Genomic DNA, 20,631 nt, shown 5'->3' with positions numbered 1-20,631 from the left:
CCATCTTGGAGGTGGACTCAATGACCTTCATGGCTCCCTTCCAACTTGAGATACTCTGTGATTCCTAATACAACCTTTTAAAATGTCTCCTTGCCTGTATTTGGTTGATGAGAATCCAAACGAGAGCCACCCCCCAGCTACCTCATCACGGATAAACCAAATATCAAAAGTTCCCTTTGGAAGTCTCTTGGGTGCATCTGTAACTCATCCTTGGTTTGCAGGAGAGGCACCAGAAAGGCATGAGGCTAAATCCCAGGTCAGTTGGTCCAGGAAGGACTTTGTCCTCTCTGAAAGCACATTGATAGGAAGTGACAGCAGGTGTGACAGCAGCCCTATAGCTACCACCAGTGCCCCAAGCCCTCTCCAGCCTTCTGGTGGCATTGAATTACCTGAGCTTGTCTTGCTTCTCTTTGGCAGGATGAAAGGACCTACCTGCCATGACCATGGCCCCCATAGCACCAAGAAAAGAAAACTTTTTCTTAAGCTTTATTTTAGAAGTGACAGCAAACTGAAGTTATCTGAGGATGTTATCCTGGTGCCAGATCCGTTGCCACTCTCTCCTGAAGAGCAGAGCTATGTATCCAAGGAGTTCTCTGCTCTAATTAGGAGCTTTCGTGAAGAACTTGCCAACATCTTGCCCTGCCTCCAGCAACTGCAATGCTCAGCCCTACATTTAATAACCACCCATGTCCCTCCCAGATTTCCCTCTACAGCCTCTTTCTGTCTGGAGCAACAGAGTCTGGATAGGTATGTTTCCAATTAAGATTATCAACTGTGTTATTAAACAAATTCAATGAGCACTAAGATCTGAGAGCTTTTTCCATGCCAGACAGGTCCCAGACTGCTATGCAGACCCTCTTGTGTCTTCACAACACATGTTCTTGCTTTGTGCACCCACCATGTGCATCTCCAGCCTAAAAATAGAGCCTGAGCATCCTGTCAAGCCAAGATGTGTTAGACCAGTCAGTGGGGAATATACCACTGCTGCAAGCAGTGAGATGGGGCAGGTTATACTGGTGGGGTCCTGCTGCTTCAGGTACTGGAAGGTGCTCTAAGGTCTCCCTGAAGCCTTCCCTTCTCCAAGCTGAACAAGCCCAACTCTCTCAGATTGTCTCCATAGCAGAGGTGCTCCAGCCCTTGGAGCATCCTCATGGCTCTCTGCACAGCTGTGGACACAGTGGTTTGAGTTGACCCTGGGATGGAGCCCATTATCCCATTCCATACACCCCCTTGGCTCCATCTATAGTGAATAATGGGGGAGAGGCACTGCTGGAGAATGAGGGGTATTGTGGCAGCAGCAAGTGTATCCCCCCAAAAATGAAATAAAACCAGGCTCCATTATAATAACTGTATTGTATCAGGCTAATTTTAAATTAGGGCTATTAGAAGGATAGTCCTGCAGTCATTGAAGCAGAGGGGAACTATCTTTGAGCCTTAACCTTTGTAATCATCCCCGCATGGCGTGCCAGGGCTTGTGAATAGGAGCCTTTTGTTCCTCCAGGAACATCCAGCAGACAATTGCATGTGAAGGCATCATCTCTGTTTAATAGACAACGTGTCATGGCCCAGGCAGCTCCTGCCCCTCCAACCACATGCCCAGAGAAAGGAGAAAGCGGCAGGCTTGGTTTTCAAAGACAAGCTCCCTCACAAAGGGGAATTAAAGGCCCTGGAAGCTGTATTTACTCAGCACCTTGGAAAATGGTGGCCTAATGGCCACAATCCAGGTGCTATTGCATTCCCTGGGAGGGCATCTATGGGCGTTGGACCAGGTGCCCATGGAGGCAGCCGTGTCTCACAGGAAACAGAACCTGAATTAAGACAAAGAAATACATCCCTCTCCCTCACACACACACCAACCCAGCTGTTTAACCTGCAAATTAACTATTTGGGACTGAAAGTGTATCTGTGAGTCAGGCCCCAGCATGAGGGCTCACAGCTGAACTCTTGCTGGTAAACCACAAATTCTTGGAATCAATAGTGCTCCGTTTGCTCGGCTCATCAAGGCCAGCAGTGCCCTGTGCCCTGCTCTTCTGAGGGGGCTACAGGACACTGGGTTTAGGTTGAGGCATTTTTGCCCTTTGCATCTCCCCAGACAAAACAGGCATAAAACACAACTTCTGAGCAAGGCAGGATCCAAAAAAATCATTGGAAGCATGATCATGTCCTCCACAAGAGTGTGGTCATCTTGCTGGCTGGATGGTACATCCCAGCTAGCTCCTGCTCAAGCTCCTAGACTCAATATTTTCTCTCCATCATTCTCCTCCCAGCAAGCTTTTATCCTAATAAATCTGCCTCAGATAAAAAATGGAGAGATCAAAGGTCTTCCAGAGGAGACAGGCTCATCACATACCTGGTCCTGTGAAATGGTCTGAAACTTTTCTCTTTGTTCTTCCCCTTTCCTGTGCATGCACAACCCCAAACCTGATGTTTGGGGATGATGCCTCTAAATATGTGAGCCCCCTCAAGGTAGCTGAAGCAGCAGAGGCATTCATAGAAATAAGCCACCACATGCTCCAGGGGTGAAACACCTCACTGAGATGAAGGAGAAGACTTTCACCCAACATTCACTTCACACACCCAAAGCATGTTTTAGGTTTGGCCTGTTTGGCTCACCAAAAGGGAAATATTGAAGTTATTCAGGTTCCCCAGCGCAGGACTCAGTGATTTCCATAGCCTCTCCAGAATTTCAGCTGATTTTATTGTATCTATGTAATTTAATTTATTTGTATCAAGGTCACTGCGTTGTGTTATAAACTAAATTAAGAGGGAGCTCCATGGGGTGCCTGGAATTTCTCCCCCACCCCCCCCCCCCCCCCCGCGTCCCCATAGGAAAAGCTCTTTGAAGGGCAAGAAATCACAGCCCAGATTTAAACAGATTGTCCTTCTCTCAGATTTTTAAAAATGTATTTAATATATTTCTTTTGTTTGAGCAAAATCTAACCCGGCTTCCCCAGCCCTCGTTTAAATGCAAACCTCTTTCCAGCCCGATGTATCGAATCGCTTGTCGTATGCTCCCTCCAGTGGGCAAAGGACCTCAAAGCAAAGGCACCAGAAACCTTCCAGATTTCTGCTTCTGGTTCCTGTGGGAAACCTCACCCTGTCAAAAAAACCTGCTTGGGCCAGTTTGGGTTTGACACCCAAGATCTCAATCTGCTTTTCTGTCCTTGCCTTGAAAAAAACCACAACAAAAACACCTGAAAACGTTACTTGAACTGTAGGAGGAAGGTTAAGTTTTGCTGGGGCTTGTTTAGCGTCCGTCAATCCAGCCTGCTCCAAACTCAGGAGGTCTTGGGTCACCCGGGCTCTTCCCTGGCTGGTTTTAGGGCGCCTTTGGAGGATCCCTCACCCATCCATCCTCATGAACACCTTCAAAGCCTCAGCCAGGAGCTTCACTGCCTGTATAAACAAACCATCACAAACATATTCCTCCTTGAAGAGCCAACATTTCATACCCTTCCCCCCTACCCCCCCCGCCCCCCCCCCCCGAGGTGCAGCCTTCACACAGCTACAAAATCACCTTGTTCCTCCTGCCTCGGCCATAACGAACTTTCCAACACCCGGAGCTGCCAAAAGGGCCCCGTTGGTTAATGAGCAATGGGCAGCCCATTGTTCCGCGGGCTCCGAGGCGGGGCAGGAAGAATGCGGGCTGTCAGCGTGGCCCCGGGGCTGGGGGGAGCAGGGTAAGAGCACAGTGACCCACAAGCTGCCGTCCAAGCCCAGCTTTCTTTTTAAAGCAGCAAGTGTGCTCGGGCTGGTGTTCAAACACCTCCGGCTCTCTCAGCTTGGTCGTTTACGGCGCCCCAAATGGGGTCAGGGTACCTGTGGAGGCTGAGTGTATCCCAAATCCATGCTGTGACCCGAAAATGGGACGCACTACTGCCACCCCCCCGACACAACCCCCACAGCTGTCCATATGTTTAACCATATTTTTATCCCATATTCTTGACCCACTGATGTTCGACCTCTTCAGCATCCTGTGGCAGCAGTTTCCCCGATTAAATAACCTTTCCCCTTTCCCCATTGCTCCCCCTGGTCTGGAGCGGCTGGGAGAGGCTCCGGCTACGTCCGCGTGCCAGGATGCCTGCGGACAGACGGCATCTCTGGCCGGATCACAGCCTGGGACATCTCTCCCGGCACCCCGCTCCTGGGGACAATAGAGCTCCCTAGGCTAAAACAAGCACCTCCAGCACTCGGGAAATCAAAGCCCTTTCAAACTGACCAGTCCCCCACCACGCCCCCCCCAAGAAAATGCAGTTTTCCTATTATGCCTGAAAGCAATTATCTGGGATTAGCATAGGATCAAAAGGGATTACTTCCAGTATTGTTTTCAAAACCCTCCGGGCTGGCAGAATGATGATACGGGGAGGATGCCAACCATCCCCACCTCCCCCGCCATGGCTTCGAGGGTCCTGGCACGGGGGTGGGGGTGATCCGGGAGATCCGCATCCCTGGCATGCTTTGGCAAAGGGCAAGTTGGAATTTTGCAGCGATGACGGTTTGCACACCCTGCCGCCCCCATCGGGGATGGGGCAGGGAAGGACGACGACAGTGACAGCATCGTCCTGCGTTGCACGGTGTAGAGGGCACAGGGCTGCTCGGGTACCTGCTGTGGGTGGGATCTTGGGTGGGGTCGTGGGTGGGATCCACAGCAATCCAAGCACTCCGACGTGAAACCTCTGCTCTGCAGAGTCCAGGGCTGCACCCAGCCCCTCCCTGGGCTAATAATGCCAGCTGCCTCGGTTTCCCCATCTATGGGCAGCCCTTTGGGAGCCCCCACCCAGCACACCACAAAAAAGCCAAATGGTTTGACCTGCTGGGCCTCACCAGCCTAATTAAGGCACCTGAAGGTGAAGGGAGGCTTCAGAGAGCACAGAGCTGAAGCTGCTGTATAACCTGCATGTTTCTCCTTCATCCCACCTGGTGGCTGGTTACTGCGTTGCCAAAAAAAAACCAAACGCACAAAATCTGGGAAGATGTTTGAGCTGGACTGACTGCGAGCAATATTTCAGGTAAGATGCAGAGGGGCAGTGAGACCTGGAGGGCTTTGCCTCCCTGGCAGCTTTCCTGCTTGCCCATCCCCACTTCTGTGTGGTTTAGCTCCTTGCAGGAGCTGTAGATCTGCTGCAGGTTCACTGACCTTCATGGGGGAACGTTTAATCCCGCTTCTCTCTCCCCATGGATCAGGGGGTGAGGCTGGCTCGGGGTGATGTGGTAGGAGGGTTATGTGGGGATGAATGCACTGCTGAGAAAGGGTGTTGGGGTGCCAAAGAGCAAAGGGGTTTTGTTCAACCAGCCATGACACAGGGCCTGCAGAGGGCTGGAGACAGAAGCCACAGAGGCTCTGTGCAGGGGGAGTGAAGGATTTTTGTCAGGCAGTTGGAAAAACACAGGTTTTTAGAATCCATAGAATTGTTTTGGTTGGAAAAGACCTTTAAGGCTGTCAAGTCCAACCGTTAACCCAGCACTGCCAAGGACACCACTAAACCACTTCCTTCAGCACCACATCTACACATCTTTTTAATGTTTTTTCGGGGGCTGGGTGAGTCCAGAATCCCACCCCGATTTCTGCGTTTGTACAAAGCAGACTAATGAGACAGCTCAGCTCTTATTATTTGGCCAATTTTATTTTTAGGGTCTGTTTCTCCTTCCCAACAGGAACAAAGGGCACCTTTGGCAGCACCAGGCACGCCTGTGTTTTAAAGGTTTGGGCAATACCACATGTAAAAATAGTTATTTTTGGAGCTTCCTGCCAATATTATATAATTCAGCGTTTTTGAGGCAAGGTTGAGTCTCGTCTTTATTAAACCCCTGGAAGTAAACAGAACATTATTATTAACTGCTGAAATGAAGCTCCTCCTGTGTGTGAACGGGAGAATGCCAGTGGTGGGCATACCTGAGCACGTGGTCCTCACCCCTGTGGCATCTAGGGCAGAGCTGGCAATTTCCACATGGCCAAAAGCAGAGCAGCCTTCAGGGATTCTGGACTCCAGGACCCTGGGGGAGCATCCAGAGGTGTGCAGCAACCTAGAAGCCCTGGTGAGGGAGGGAGCAGCTCCTCAGGGATTCTTTGGGAGATGGGAAAGGGTTTTGACTGAGGTATCCTGCTTTTTTTTTTCCGTTTACTCAGCAGCTCTGAATTTTCTCTGTTTATAAGAAACATGTTTCTCCAGAAAGCAAGATTTAAAAAGTAAAAAAAAAAAATAATTAAAAAAATAATAAAAAAATATTACCCTTTTGAGCTCAATGGAGAAGGAATAGCAGGCCCAGGACATGCAGGGCTGCTAAAAGAAAAATAGGTAAACACCATGCCTACTTATAGAGAGGTCACAACTAACCTCCTTGACTCAGGTTTAGTATCAGGGATGCTCGGTTTTCTTCTTCTATCCCACCCTCATATTTAGCAGTTCCCAGTTATCTGTCAGTTAGTGATCTCTAATTTTTCTTCTCTCACTTGAAAATGAATGACTGTTCTCTGCGCAGCACCAGCAAGGTAATGAAAGTCAGGCTAATTTTTATTTTAGAAAAAGCCATTTTCATAAATGTGCTCTGCTAATGGCTCATGATCACATATAAGCCCCACAGCAAATTACTCTTAATCCAGTTTGTCTGTGTTATGTTACCTGAGGGAAATAATATCAGTCCTTTCTCTTTGCTAGCAAACTGTTCGCTGGGACTTCTCCAATATATATTAATCCCATCATTTATCTTTGTCAACTGAGAACAAAAATAATTTGTGGGAGAGTAAACAGAAGAGCACACAAGACAGGAGCTCAGCATTATTAAACAGCAGAAGCAGGTGTTCACAAAATCAAGCTTATTTTCATTGCAAAAACTTGAGTAATTCTCCCTCTGCATCTGTGCATAGTAAACAAGAGTTTAGGGAGATCCTAATATTTTAGAGGAAGCTGAAATTTCATCACTCAAGGAGCAATGTACAAATACCCGAGCACTTGATGTAGGCTCTTTATTTGCTGCAAAATTTGTTTGGGGCAAAGGAGTGAAATGGCTGCTCTTCTCCTGCATCACTTTTTGGGAGAGATGCTGGGTTCTGAGGTGGGAAGGGGCAGGAGCGACCCCATCAGGTGGCACCAGGGTTTGGAGCAGGCAGCCTTGGGTGCTTTAGTCCTTTTGGTGCTATGGGTGACATCTCTGGATGTCCCATGGGCTGGGGGTATCCCTGACGCATGGTCCAGGGAATGGACTCCTCCCCACCTGCCCTTCCTTGTCATCCTCCTGCAGCTCCTGGTCCTGTTGGGAGGCTGAGCATGTCCCCAGCACTTTAGTGACAGTGCTGGGTGCCAGTGTGCTCCAAACCCTTCCAGGTCTCCCCAGGGACACACACTCTTGGCTTCTTTTCCTCCTCCAGCATCTTCCATGCATTAAAGCATCACATTCCTTCTCATTCCTTGCACCAAGACACCCTGTTTTTTGAGAGCTTGGTACCATTTTCTCCTGCTGCTGCTGGCATGCTGCCTCTCCACCATCATTTCTAGTGAGTTCAGAGATACTTTTTGTGGCTTTCTGCGTTTTTGGGAGGAGGAAGCCCTGCCATCAGCAGCACGCCTCTAATTGGAGCCGCTGACCTGCTCTGCAGAAAAAGCTATTTTTTTTCCCTCTGGCTTAAATGAGGCTTTAAATAGAGCTTCATAATGAGCCTCATTACAGCAGGTAGGCTGATGTACAGGGATTAAATTACCCAGGGCAGCCCGGGAAGGGGGCTGGCCCTGCCATCACCCCTCGCCCCATAAAGTACCGTCAAGGAACCAGATTCCCTATTGGGTTGTCACGGGCGGTGTAGGGTGCTGTCAGGGCACTGGAGTTATGGGGTGCCAGGCAGCGGTGGGTCACACACCCCTCATTCACTGAAGGGGACATGCATGCCCTCCTTAAGTAAATAAATTAGCCCCCTGTGGCTGTTCCTGGGTCATAAAGGTGGCTTTATGGAATGGCAGCATCCATCAGCATGGCTGATGGGTGCAGTGGGGAGGGCAAGGGAGCCCAGCGGGGACACGTCTCTGCAGTGCCACTGACATGGGAATACGGCAGACACCTCCTGCAGGCCGTGAGGAAATCCCACAGCTCCCCCCTCTGACTCTGATTTTCCTTCTCTCCAGGTTATTTCCACCCCAAACCCTGGAAAAGATGCTGCTGTGCCAAATTGCAACTATCTCTCTAGTACCTTGCTGGCTGTTTTGGGCACTGCACATTTCTAGGCTCTTAAAAAAACAAAGCAAAGAGAGACTTTGAAATGAAAACTCTTTACCAAACCTTTATTATATATATTTATTTTTTTTTTTGCCAAAAGATGGTTTCTCCATCTGTCCACTTCTGTGCCCCAGGAACCCACGGGCTCAAACCAGGAGGGCTGGAGATGTTCAAGGCTAGGTTGGAAGGAGCTTGAAGAAACCTGGTCTAGTGGGAGGTGTCCCTGCCCATGCAGGGTGTTGGAACTAGATGGTCCTTAAGGTCCATTTCAAACTAAACCGTTCTGGGATTCTATGATTCTAGCACGCCAAGGCCAAGGTCTTGAGGAGGGCCAGAAGACCATCAGTGGTGACCTTACCTTCTGAGCTCACTCTTAATCTCAGATTCATCAGGTGGCTGAGACGTGGACAATTGCAGCTCTATGGCCTGGGCTCTGTCACCTCGGTGCCTTTGGGACTTGGGGATTTGGGTAATGCTGCATGCCCGCCACCTGAGAGAAGAAGGCTCATCCAGTGTGTGAACAAGTGGACCCGCTATAAGGAGAGAAGAAGAGGAAATGGCCTGAAGGTCTGCCAGGGGAGGTTCAGATTGGATATTGGGAACAATTCCTTCCTGGAAAGGGTTGTCAGGCCTCAGCACAGACTGGCCAGGGCAGTGGTGGAGTCCCCGTCCCTGGAAGGATTTAAAAGCCGTGTCGGTGTGGTGCTGAGGGACATGGTTGAGTGGTGGTCCTGGCAGTGCTGGGTTAGCGGTTGGACTTGATGATCTTAAAGGTCTTTTCCAGCCAAAACGATCGATTCTAACTGCAGGTCATTCTTCCGAAGAGTCACTAGGTGGCAACCTAAGGCACCCTTTGTGTTTGGAGAAGGCTGGTGGAAGATAGAAATGCCTCTGCCTCTGCCTCGGACAGGCCCCCCTCCTCCTTTCCTCATCTACAGCAGGGGAGGGTGGAGGACGGTTCTGAATCTGCTTTATCCCAGGATTGTGCCCCACGAGGAGGCAAAGGCAGGCAGGTGGCCACGTGCTGTGCAGATCCCAGGAACTATGAGGGTCCTGAGAGGAAAAATGTGACTGGGGAGGAGAAAAGGGGAGAAGTGACCTGGGCTGGTCTCTTGACAATCAGGCTGGCGAGGTAGCCAGCACTGGAAATCCCAGATTTGGGGCGTGCTGGGGATGTCTGTGGCCAGCTGAATAGGAACTGCTGGTTGGGTGCCCATTTTCAGTGTGGTTTTGCCTTTATTCCTTGCCCACATTTTGTGGGTTCTTTTTCTGGGCCTTTTCATAGAAATATCTGAAAATACTGGGCTTTTTTTTTTTTTCTCCTTTTTTTTTTTTTTTTTCTTAAGGGAGGATGGATTTAAAATTTTTTTTCCAAAAGAGGATGTTCTGCCCAAGAACACAGAGTTCATAATACATTTTCAGGCAGGATTAGAAGGGAGGATGATTTTTTTCCCCAAAAATTTCCCATCAGCATTCTCTCTCTTGTCTCTGTAAGGGATAGTGATTCCTTTTAGCTAAAACCTGGACTTGGGGAAGTCCTTTCCAGCCCAAACAGCAACCAGCTCTATTCACCTCCCCTTGTCACCTGCAGTGTCCCCCAAAGGCATAGAGCTGCAGCTCTATTGCTCAATAACCCATTGGTTATTCCATGACCTGTCACTGCTTAATCCACCCACTCTCATTACTTTGTTTTTCCCTCTGTTGCTTTATTTGAAGCTTCAAATTTGTCCCTGCCATCTCTTCATGTGAGAAAAACGTCCAGAGCTCATTCTCAGTGCTGCAGTTCCTGCATTGCTGGATCCTCCTGGAATTCCTTCCTGGTGCACTCCTATTCTGCTGAGTGTCGAGTCCTTCTGCCCAAAACATGGATCCTCTTTGTTGCTTCCAGACTGACCAGCCTTGATAATCCCAAGCAGAAGGAAGCAGCTCTACTTGGCCGTGGGAGGCAGAAGACCCACCACCCATCCTGATCCCTGCCTGACAAGGAGGTGAAATTCCAGCCTCTCAGCAGCAAATCCTTCCTGGGCATCACCCACCAGTGGGAGCTGAGCTGCTCCTTCCCTGGGAACCAGGCTGGAAAAATGTCCATTGGCTTTTCCCATTGCTCCAGGAGGCAGAGAAAGGAATCCATTTACACCTTATTTAATTTGGCTCCCAGAAGATCAGTTTTATAGGACTGTGTCCTCTGGGAACAGGGATTTTTCAGATGTTTTATTCTCTCCAGATGTTCTGACTGTCTTTCGTAATCCTGGTCTGGTGTGAGTGCTAGGCATTGTCCCCCCTCTTCCCAGGGTGTGATGAGGTAAGGCAGCTTGCTCCTGGGTATGAGCATTAATGGCAAATGAAGGGGAGTCAGGATCCAGTGCAAAAGCTGGGCACCAAGTTTTATGAGACCTCAGACACTTCTCCTGTCCTCTGAACTGCAAAGTCTCAAAGGAAAATTTGGAAGGGAGCGGCAACTTGAAAAGGTTTTCAGAGCCAACCAACAAAAGGCTCCTTTTGGAAAGTTTCATTTGGAATTCAACAACTTGAACATATAATGAGGATGTCCACAGTAATTCAGAAAAAAAAAGGGAAAAAAAAGCATAATTTAGAAGAAATTATCTTGGGCCAGTTGAATTCCAACACCCTGGCCATACCTGGATGTACAGAATCCCAGCCAGCACTGGGTACTTCCTGAGCTCAGGGGATGGTCAGGTCTTCCTATGGAAGAATAACCATCTTAAGGGAAACAGCAACTCAACACTGAGTCTTCAGGCTTCACACCTGGGTTTTGACTCCTTCCATGCAGCCCAGGTGAGGAAAAGGCATCAGTGGCCATGGCCAGGTCTTCATCTGCCAAGAAGTCCACTGGTCTGACAGACACAACCTTGTTCCTGGCTGCTGTTAGGTGGGAGCTCAGTACTCTACAGGAACAAGTCAGTGCCATGACCTGCAGATGTCCATCCTCATCCAGCTCCTTCTCCCAGCTCTCAGACACCTGCAGCTGTGGATCAAGGTTTCTGCTCCTGCCGGGTGCTCCCCTGCTCCTTTTGAATCAAAAATGCTTCCCGAGAGGCACCATCCCACAAGCACACATGAGGACCACCAGCTCCAGGAGAGGAAAGCTGGCAGCAAACAGGTTCCCTTTGTGGAAAGGGAGTTCAGTTTCCCTGGTTTGGGATCAGTTCACTCATTGACAAGTTGGAGCTCATTTTTTTGTGATACTGTATGTTTGCTCCTTCAGAATCACCCAATCTTTCTCCTGCTACTGTGGCATGAATATTTCTGTTTCACTTCCTTCTACAGACCTGACTCCATACCTCAAAGGACTATTCATTTTATAGTGTTTTTTTTTTCCAGGCAGATCCCTGAAAAGCATTCCTGAGCAGTTGTGCCAGGTTTTGCTCACTGATCCCCAGCAGAAACACAGAGAACAGCTGTGGGACAATATAAATGGCATTAGACAAAGCCCAGAACATGCCATCCTTAGGATGATGGGATGCCCAGGTCCCTGGGCTAGACCAGAGCAAGTTTGTTGAGCTCAATGGAGAAAATACACCATCTACAAGTGAAAATCTAGTTGGTGTGGGCTCTGCTCCTGGATGGTTGTCCTCCCCTCTTTCAACAGCAACATTAAAGGGGAGGGGAGAGGGAGCTTTTTCATTTGTTGAGATGCAAATCAAAAGGTTTGTTGTCTTCTGAAGATGCAATTTTTAATTAGAAAAACTTGACAGTGTGGGGCCTAGCTGAGCAAAGGCTTCTCCTAATCCTCTTCAGCTTCAGGGAGAGTTAAAGTAATTTTTAGCTGGGTCAATAAAGTGCTGCCTGAGATCTTCAGAAGATTTGGTTTTGCTTTATGGTTTTCTCTGACCTCAAAGTACTGGCACATGCAGGTATTTCACCAGTAAACATCAAATCATTATGTTTAAAAACGTGCATAATCCTGGACCCGACCCCTTTTCTCCTTCCTCCCAAAGTGCTGCTTCCACTGGGATTTAGATGAAATTGTCTTTAGACAAAGACATGCAAAAACTATCCTGATTTTCTGTGTGCAACAGCATCATATTCTGGAGTGAAACCCATTGCTGAGACTTTCCCGTGGCTACAATTCATGTCAGGCTTTGAGGCCAGCAGCAGCAGGTTGAGTTTTTAGAGATACAGGAGAAAGAGACCCTGAGCAGGGGAAATGCTCAAATACACACAAGGAAGGTGGCAGCCGTGTTATCAAGCTGTGGGACGTGACAGGGCGGGTCAGCAGCACAGCTCCTGGGGCCTGCAAGCCTCAAGTCTGTCTTACTGGTATTTTGGTGATTTTATTCCAGCCTGTTTGGCCAGTGGGAGGACTGAGAGGGTGTCTAAGAGGAGCAACGGAGAGCAGGCAGCATCCAGAAAGTATAATCTGCAAGGAAAGCTCTGATCCATCAGTGGAGAGAGGAAAAAAAGACATGTAAGAAATTAACATATCTGGTGGGTTCAGGAGCATCGCCCCTTCTCCCATTTCTCCTGCAAGGATGGCAGCCTGTGGTTGGAAGCAGATCACAGTACTGAGGCCAGGGAATTTTTATCCAGAGCTAAAATTAAGCCAGAGCATGGGCTGGAGCCCTGCTCTGAACCCCTCTGGAGCCTGTGCAGCAGCCCAGCCCCAGCAGGCACCTTGAGCTGGGGGTTTCATATTGGCTTTATTGGCTTCAGCCAAGTTTTATTTCCTTTGGAATTGAGGAGATAGAATAAAACATGATGAGCAGAAGGCCAAGAAGTCCTGTGGCATGAGGGAAAGGGCTGGGAAGCAGCGGAGTTTCAGGGTAATGAAACAGCTCTGGGGTGTTTGCACTAGCCCCAAACCAAACCCAGCCCTGGCTCCAGGGCCATGAGCTGGAGGCGGGCTGCCTGCTTTCCAGAGTCTTCCCACCACCTGGAAGAGTTCAGGAATGCTTGGTGGGGGAGGGAGTTTTGGGGGAGGCCACTTGCTCATGGCAATGTCCTCAGGTCCCAGGATCCCCTGTGGGCTGAGGTGTGGGGCCAGCAGGTTCATTTTTCTAGAGCCATAGCATCCCAGACTGGGTTGGAGGGAGCTTAAAGATCATTCAGTTCCACCCCTCTGCATGGGCAGGGACACCTTCTGCTAGGCTAGGCTGCTCCAAGCCCCATCAAACTGGCCTTGATCACTTCCAGGGATGGGGCAGCTACAGCTTTGCTGGGCAGCCTGGGCCAGTGTCTCACCACCCTTGCAGCAAGGAATTTCTTCCCCATATCTCATCCCAGTCCCCCTTCCTTCGGCTTGAAGCTATTTCCCCTCATCCTATCTCTCCATGCCCGTGTCAAAAGTCCCTTCCCAGCTTTCCTGCAGCCCCTTCAGGCACTAGAAGTCATGGCCTTGCCTGGAGAAAGGAGCAAGACGGAGGCAGGAGTGGGTGAGGCCCTCACCAGACATTTTCCAGCTCTTTGTGGTTTAGATGGATTTTTGGAGGTTTTTAAGCCCCCTGGGCAGGTCGTTGCCCCACGAGTCTGCTCAGGCTCTCATGGAAGCTGTGGGAAGCTTCAAGGCCAGGAGCTTCATGGCTTGGAGGCACAGTGTGTATGACTCCAGCCAGGTCCTTCCTAGTCCCAGGTCTTCAGTCTACTGCCTTCTGAGTGTGTGGAGTTGGGACACTTCTTTAGTAGCTTCTCTGCTGTCTGATGCTAGGGTTGAGCACAGGCTGTGCAGCTGGACTACCCCTCTCCAGCTCCTCACAAGCCTCTGGGCACATCATCCATCTCAGGCATCAGCTCCTCTGTCTAATTCCCTTGCACCAAAAGGTCCAGGAATTATTTGGGGCTGGGGAAGGGGAATTGCAAGCAAGGAAAAAAGGTAATTGCAGTCAGCATGACTGCAAAATCCATGCTGCCTTTGGAGACCCAGCTAACCAATCCTGGGGTGATGAAGTTCCAAGTCTGTAAGTGTGTGAGCTCTGAATCATATTCCTTAGCACAAAAGTGAAAAAGATGTGTCCTGTCTTTGTCCAAAGAGAGAATGAAAATGAAAATGAAGAAAGAAAGAGAGACAGAGAGAGAAAGAAAAGAAAAGAAAAGAAAAGAAAGAAAGAAAGAAAGAAAGAAAGAAAGAAAGAAAGAAAGAAAGAAAGAAAGAAAGAAAGAAAGAAAGAAAGAAAGAAAGAAAGAAAGAAAGAGAAAAGCTAGTGATGTGCCAGAACTTTTACTTTTTATTAAAAACTTAAGTGCAGATGACGAGGAACCCACCTGTTTTTGATTTTTTTTAATAAAAGTCAAATAATCCCCACAAACAATTCCTTTGCAATGGTTTCAATATCGGAACCATAAAGATGAACTTTAAAGGCACTTGTAAAAGAAAGAATATTACAATAATTTTAGTGCAAAACTCCAATATCATATTTTCTTTTATTTGAAAGAGGGGAATGTGTAGAGGATTTCTTTTTCTCCTTCTCAGGATGCAGCAGTTTCAGATAATCTATTCACTTATGAGAAGGGAAAAGAGAAGAGGTATTTCAAGATGCTCCAGTTCAGCAAATGGGCAAAGAGGAGCTGGAAATTTCTGAGGGAGATGGGAAGAGCCAGGATGCAGGGGGCCACGGTGCCTCACCTCCCTTGCAGGGCAGGCTAGAAAGCTGAACTGCTTGAAATTCCTCCCTAAACTCAGGTCAACCCCAGCCACAGCCTACCTCCCCATAAAAGTGCAGATCTATTGCTTCTTTCAAAATATAACATAAAATAAAAGAAATTAATAATGCTGAGAGCAAGCAGTCTTGCCCTAATCTGAACTTTTCCTCCCTAAGTACCAGAAACATAATCAAATTTATTGAGGAGTATCATGCATGGGGGATGCTCAGAGCCTGCAATTCCTCCTGGATGCCAAACAGTTGGAGATGGGGACAGGCTCTGCCAAGTACACAGAGGAGAAGCTCCAGGACCTGCAGCATCCCCTCTGAAACCCGAATTTTAAAACATATGAGAAGCAATAAAGTAAACTTTAATCTCCTCTAAAATGTGCTTTGAACTGGGGAATTAAAGCTGGTGAGGATTAGGAGGCGGCTGAAAAGCACATTTCCAACCTGCTGGAAATCCGAGGATTTCAAATATATCAGCAAACAGAAGTCAAGCTTTGGAAAAGCCACATGGGAAGGAAGGATGGGAGCTGGGAGTGAGGTGGGAGCTGCTGGGCAGAGGTGCACCCTGCCTGGAGCCAGAAACAAGAATGTGGGCTTGGCTGGTGCAGCAATTCTGGCAGGGACAGAAAAGTGAGCCTGACTCCAGCAGGGTCAGCACATCTGAGCTTGGTGGCAGGGGGCTTCTTTCCCTCTCCTTTCCCAGTTCTCAAGGTTTTTTTTTCCTCATCCAGAACTGGTTTACCAGCTCTGCTTTCCTGTTTCCATTTTGGCAAAAGAAATGCCCAGAGAAAAATCCCCTGTGCCAGGAGTCAGGCTGGGAGCACCCTCAGGCACAGGCTTGCTCAGCTCTCTGCTGGGATGAGCCCATCCTATCTCCTCCAGAGGTTCCTGGGATGAACAATCCGTGGATTATGAACACAGACAATCACAGCAGCAGGTCAATAGGGTCTTTGGGAGCTTTGGGAGCATCCCTGTGGGTCTGGAGAGCAGGGAGGGATGCCCATCTGATTCCCTGCAGCACAGCCCCTGCCTGGGAGACCTCCTAGTCCCCTTCCCTTGCTTCTGTCACTACTGCCTCAGGCCCTCAGGGCACTCCCAACCAGCACCTGCTCTTGGAAGCTTGGGCAAGGTGGGACCTGGGAGGGGGGGCGGGGGGATGCTCCAGGGCAGAGGCAAGAGGAAAATGGCTCAGAAAGGGGCTTGGTCAGAAACCTACCAAGGATGGATGGATGGATGGATGGATGGATGATTGAATGGGCTGAGGAACAGCCAATGAGTCCAGGCAGTTTGGTCAAATTCCTCCACAATTTGCTTCCAGTGGTTTCAGGGGTGTTCTGGTGTGATGTCCAGCTTTTTCCCAAATTTCTGACTCCCAGTGTGGTGGGATGATATGTGAGCTCCTGCTTTCAGCCATGGCCACATTCTCCACCCTGTGGCTTGTGCAGGAAATTCTGGAAATAAGTGAGGATGACAAGTATGAATTTTACCCGTGTGATTTACATGTGTGTGTTTTCTTTTAAATCCTCTGCATCTTCAGCCTTCATTCCTGGAGGCACTGGTGGGATGAAGGGTGCCCTTCCATGATGAGAACTAACCTTGTGCACTTCTTATCCTCTCAACCTGCCCAGCCACCTGCACTGTCCAGCTGGCAGAGAACCCACCTGTGCCACCAAAAATCTTTCAATTAGGGCCCCATAGGGACGTGTGTCCCCCTTTGGCAGAGCCCATGGCCAGGGAGGAGGGAAGGTCCCCCCCCAGCCCCTCTCTGCTCACCACTTGTCCAAATAGTCATAAATCACCAGCAAATTCCCAGGTCTGCTGGGGAGCGTTTGGACTTCAAAGACTATGAGGGGCAACCAGGAACCTTTCACTAACTGTGGGAAAAGCCTCCCCATGCCTGGAAAGTCCCCAGTGGGTATTTGAAGTGGTGGAAAAAAAGGGGAAAACACAAAGAAGGTCACCAGTGACACTGGAAGCTGCCTATCACCCATGATAATTCATGGAAGGTGGCAAAGTAGAGTGATGGGACACCACATTTCTTGTGCCTTTATATTTATTGATGTATTTATTGACGTATTTATTGATGTGTGTCATCCAACTAAGTGGGACATTATCCAGCAGCACGCATTGCTTTTTCACCCTTGGTTCCCCTTCTTGGTTTGTTTTGGTTTTAATATTAGGCTTTTTAACGCCACAGAGATGTGATATAGATATATATATAGAGAGAACAGAAGTTATAAGTCTTAACTGTGACAGGGTGACGCAGCATCTTCAGCTGGGATTGTAATTTCCTTCTAGCATGACCCCAGCATCAGACGTTTGACTTTTCAGGAATCAAGGTGAAGAAGAACAAACATGCATCCAGACCAGGAAAGCAAAAAAAATATAATGGAGCATCTGAGCTGCACGGGTGCTGGAGGCAGCTCTCCCCAGCTTGGAAAACTCATCAGTGGGTGGTCAGGAGTCAGGCTGAGTCAGAGATAAACCTCAGTGATGAGTGGTCACCAGCAAAAAGGGAGGAAGGAAAAAGGAAAATGTGCACAAGTGGATGATTTTCCATGAGTTGATGTGTAGCTGTTTTGTTATGTGGTGAAACTGCCACCCTCCTGTTGAAAGGGCAAATTATAGTGATGTAAAGAGGAGCCACAGGAGCATCAGCTTTGACATGGGATGGCTGTAGGTCCTGCTCTGCCCTTAGGCCACCTGCAGCTCAGCTGGTACAGGGTCCATGTATCCAGGAGGCTTTGACCTTGTCCCTGTGAAGGATCGTGGTGGCACCTTTGTCAGCTGTATCTCCAGGGCCACCCAAAATAGCTGAATGATGGTGGGGAAGGTCACCTGCCTTCATCCATGTGGCTGTACCAGCTCCTGCAGCAGCCTTTGCTCCATATATTTGCCCCATATCTATTGTCCCCTATATTTATTCCAAAGATCTCCACCCCTGCTGCACAGTGACCTTCTTATCATCTAAGAAATAATGTCAGCAACTTTGAGGAAAGTGAGAAGCAAAGTGAAAGAGGAGAACAAAATCTGGCAGGTTTCCCAACATGTTGAACTCTAAATGTGCAAAGTAATGTGATTTCCTTAACCAAACACATTGGGTGGAGATGCTCTGTAACGAGCAGATTGAAAAGTTCAGGCTCACCCAAATCTGCTGGGACCAGCCCAGGTCTGTCGGGAATGGGTTAATTCCATCCCCTCACCTGTGCCCGATCCACACCTTGGGACTGCCCTTGGAGCCTACTTAAGCCCTCCCTAAGGGTGCTCCTGGCTGGTTGTTTGTCCTAGTCTTGCTGTGTGTCCTCTCTGTGCTCCTGCTCCAGGTGGGAAATGCTGCAGCTCCCTCAGCTGGGGTCACCAGGCTCTGAAGCCATGGTGGTAGTTGAGAAAAGTTTTGAAGACGCTGCTGCTGGAGCAGAGCCTGAACAAAGGTAGGGCATGAGGATAACAAGAAAAGGGAGAAGTGAGGTGTGGGGAGGCTTCAAAATTGCCAGTGCCTGTAGTTAGGCTGGCTAGGAAAATCCGAGGGTGACTTCCTGGTGGAGCACTGCTGGATGAGAGGAGCCAAGTGACTGTGCCATCTCCACGGGGCTGGTCTTGCCTTCACAGGAAGGAGCTGGGCAGGGCTGCAGGCTCTTTGCAGCAGTGAGAACTGGTGCTAGTGTTGCCCCGTGTGCAGAGGAGCTGGACAGCTTGTTCCCACGGCTGCAGGGACGGGGCTCCATGGCTTGGTGCAGGCTGGACTGAGGGTGCTGAGCTGGAGGCTCCTGTTCTGCCTTCCCTGAAAAAAATAAAAATAATAATAAAAAAAAGGGTGTGGGGGGAGTACAGTTTGTCAGCACATGCTTAAGGAATTGATGCCTGATGCTTAAGAAAGACTTCGAGCTACTGCCTTGCAGAAGGGAGGAGCTTAAGCGGTCCCTTGTTGCAGACAGCGCCGTTTGGGAAGTGCTTCAGGACCGAGAGCTCGCTGGGAGGACACGGGGACGTGCTGGGGGCACTGGGATGCAGCGAGGGCATCAGCACAGCTCTGCAAGTGTTCAGAGTGCTGGAGGCTGCTGCTGTCACCTTCCTCCCCTCCCTGTCACCTGTGCAAGGGGTGAGCCCGCCACAAGCCTCTGGAGATCCTGCTGCACTGTGCAGGGGCCTCGTGGGGGTTTGGCTTGGTTCTGCTGGAGAGCAGCCGTGCCGTGATTGATGGGTTGTTGTTTTCCTGGGTATAAGGAGCAGTGACTTGCACTGAGTTTTTGAAAGCTGGCCCGGGGTCTCTGGGGGAACTGGCTTTCCAGTGCCCTGCTGTGCAGTATAACTGGGCTTCTTTTACAGACCCTCTACCCTGACAGCCTGGAGCCCTGAGCACAGGCAGGATCAGGACCGAGGAAATCCCATTTCCTGGAGATTTTGTGGCTTTGGAGGGACAAATCCAGCAAATCTCTGTGATATCTCAGCAAGTGAGAGATGGGATGTGCTGGGCTAATGGCAATGGTGTGGATGTTGTTTGCTCTCTGGGGTGTCCAGCTTGTGTGGGTATGGAGAGTCCCTTCCCTTTTAGCAGGAGCACTAATATATTCTCTGAAAAATTGCTGGTTTTCCTTTTATTCCTCGCCCCCTAATTTGTTGACCTCTAATTCTCTCTTCTGTCTGGAGCTGAGCAGCAGACTGAAAAGCTATGGGGAAAGAAGTTGGTTTTAGTGAAGAGATGTACACTTGAGAGATTACACAAACCTCATTCCTTTGGGAAGCCAGGCTGAAAACCCACAATACTTATTTTCTTAGAAAATAAACCACTCCAATACATCAACTGTCTGTGCAGAGGCGGGACCATCACTGTTTAGTAAAATAACTATAATTTTCCCTTTTCTGTCTTTCCGAAATGCCTCTTGGAGGCTTGGAGCTCTGGCAGCCCATGACAGGCAGCTACCGCAGAAGCTCAGGCTATGTGGATGCTGTTTCTGACATTACTGCTGCTGGGTTGAATTGCTCCCAGTTTGGGGAAATTGGGCAAGTGGGATTTTTATTCCAGATGCGTTTAACACCAGCTCTGGGGGGTTCAGCTGCTGGGGGCAGGGGTTGTACTTCAGCTCCCTGTCCTCAGGGATGGTACCTGAGGCATGGTTAAGGTGTGGATGTGGCATGAGTGCTGCATTTCCATGGGATTTATCGGCAAGGGAGCAGTGCCTGGAGATGTGGCTGTGCTGCTGACAGCCCTGGGGGCTGTTGCATAGGGTCTTCCCTGCCATGTGTACTCCAGGAGCTGTTCAGAGCAATCCTTCTGGGAGAAAGGGCTGGTCCAGGGCTGGAGAAAACAACTGCCAGGACTCACCGAAGTCTCATTGTTGATCCTCTGTATGAGAATTAATTTGCTACTAAGCATGGATGTACCTGCAGACTTCTGGTTTCCCATGAAATACTTGTTGCACTAAGCAATAGAAGATGATGCAGGCCTCCTTTAAAAAAGTGAAACAATCTTGTTACTCGTTTGATTGCACCTGGGGACGACAGCTTCTGGCAGTTACGCAGTCTGAAGGCTGGAGCATTTCTAGATGTTCAGAATTGGGTGGTGACTTGCACTGGGGGGGACAAAGGAAAAGATCTGACTTGGTTTCTGTTCCATCGTCCAGCTGGGTTGCTGTTCAACCAAAGAGATATTACTCATATTTACCTTTAGACCCTCATATATCAGTAGAAATAAAACAGGCGTTTCTCCATAGTCTAGGATGGAGCAGAGAAGCAGTGCAGTTTGCAAAGCTGGTTCCTGTTCCACAAACATGCCCTTCATTTTTATCTCCATTTGAAGGCTTGGAGGAGCCAGCTGGGACCA

Source organism: Apus apus, chromosome 3 (assembly GCF_020740795.1).
Source record: "Apus apus isolate bApuApu2 chromosome 3, bApuApu2.pri.cur, whole genome shotgun sequence".
NCBI lineage: Eukaryota > Metazoa > Chordata > Aves > Apodiformes > Apodidae > Apus > Apus apus.
The sequence above is the reverse complement of the archived record's forward strand: the minus strand, read 5'-3'. Positions refer to the sequence as shown.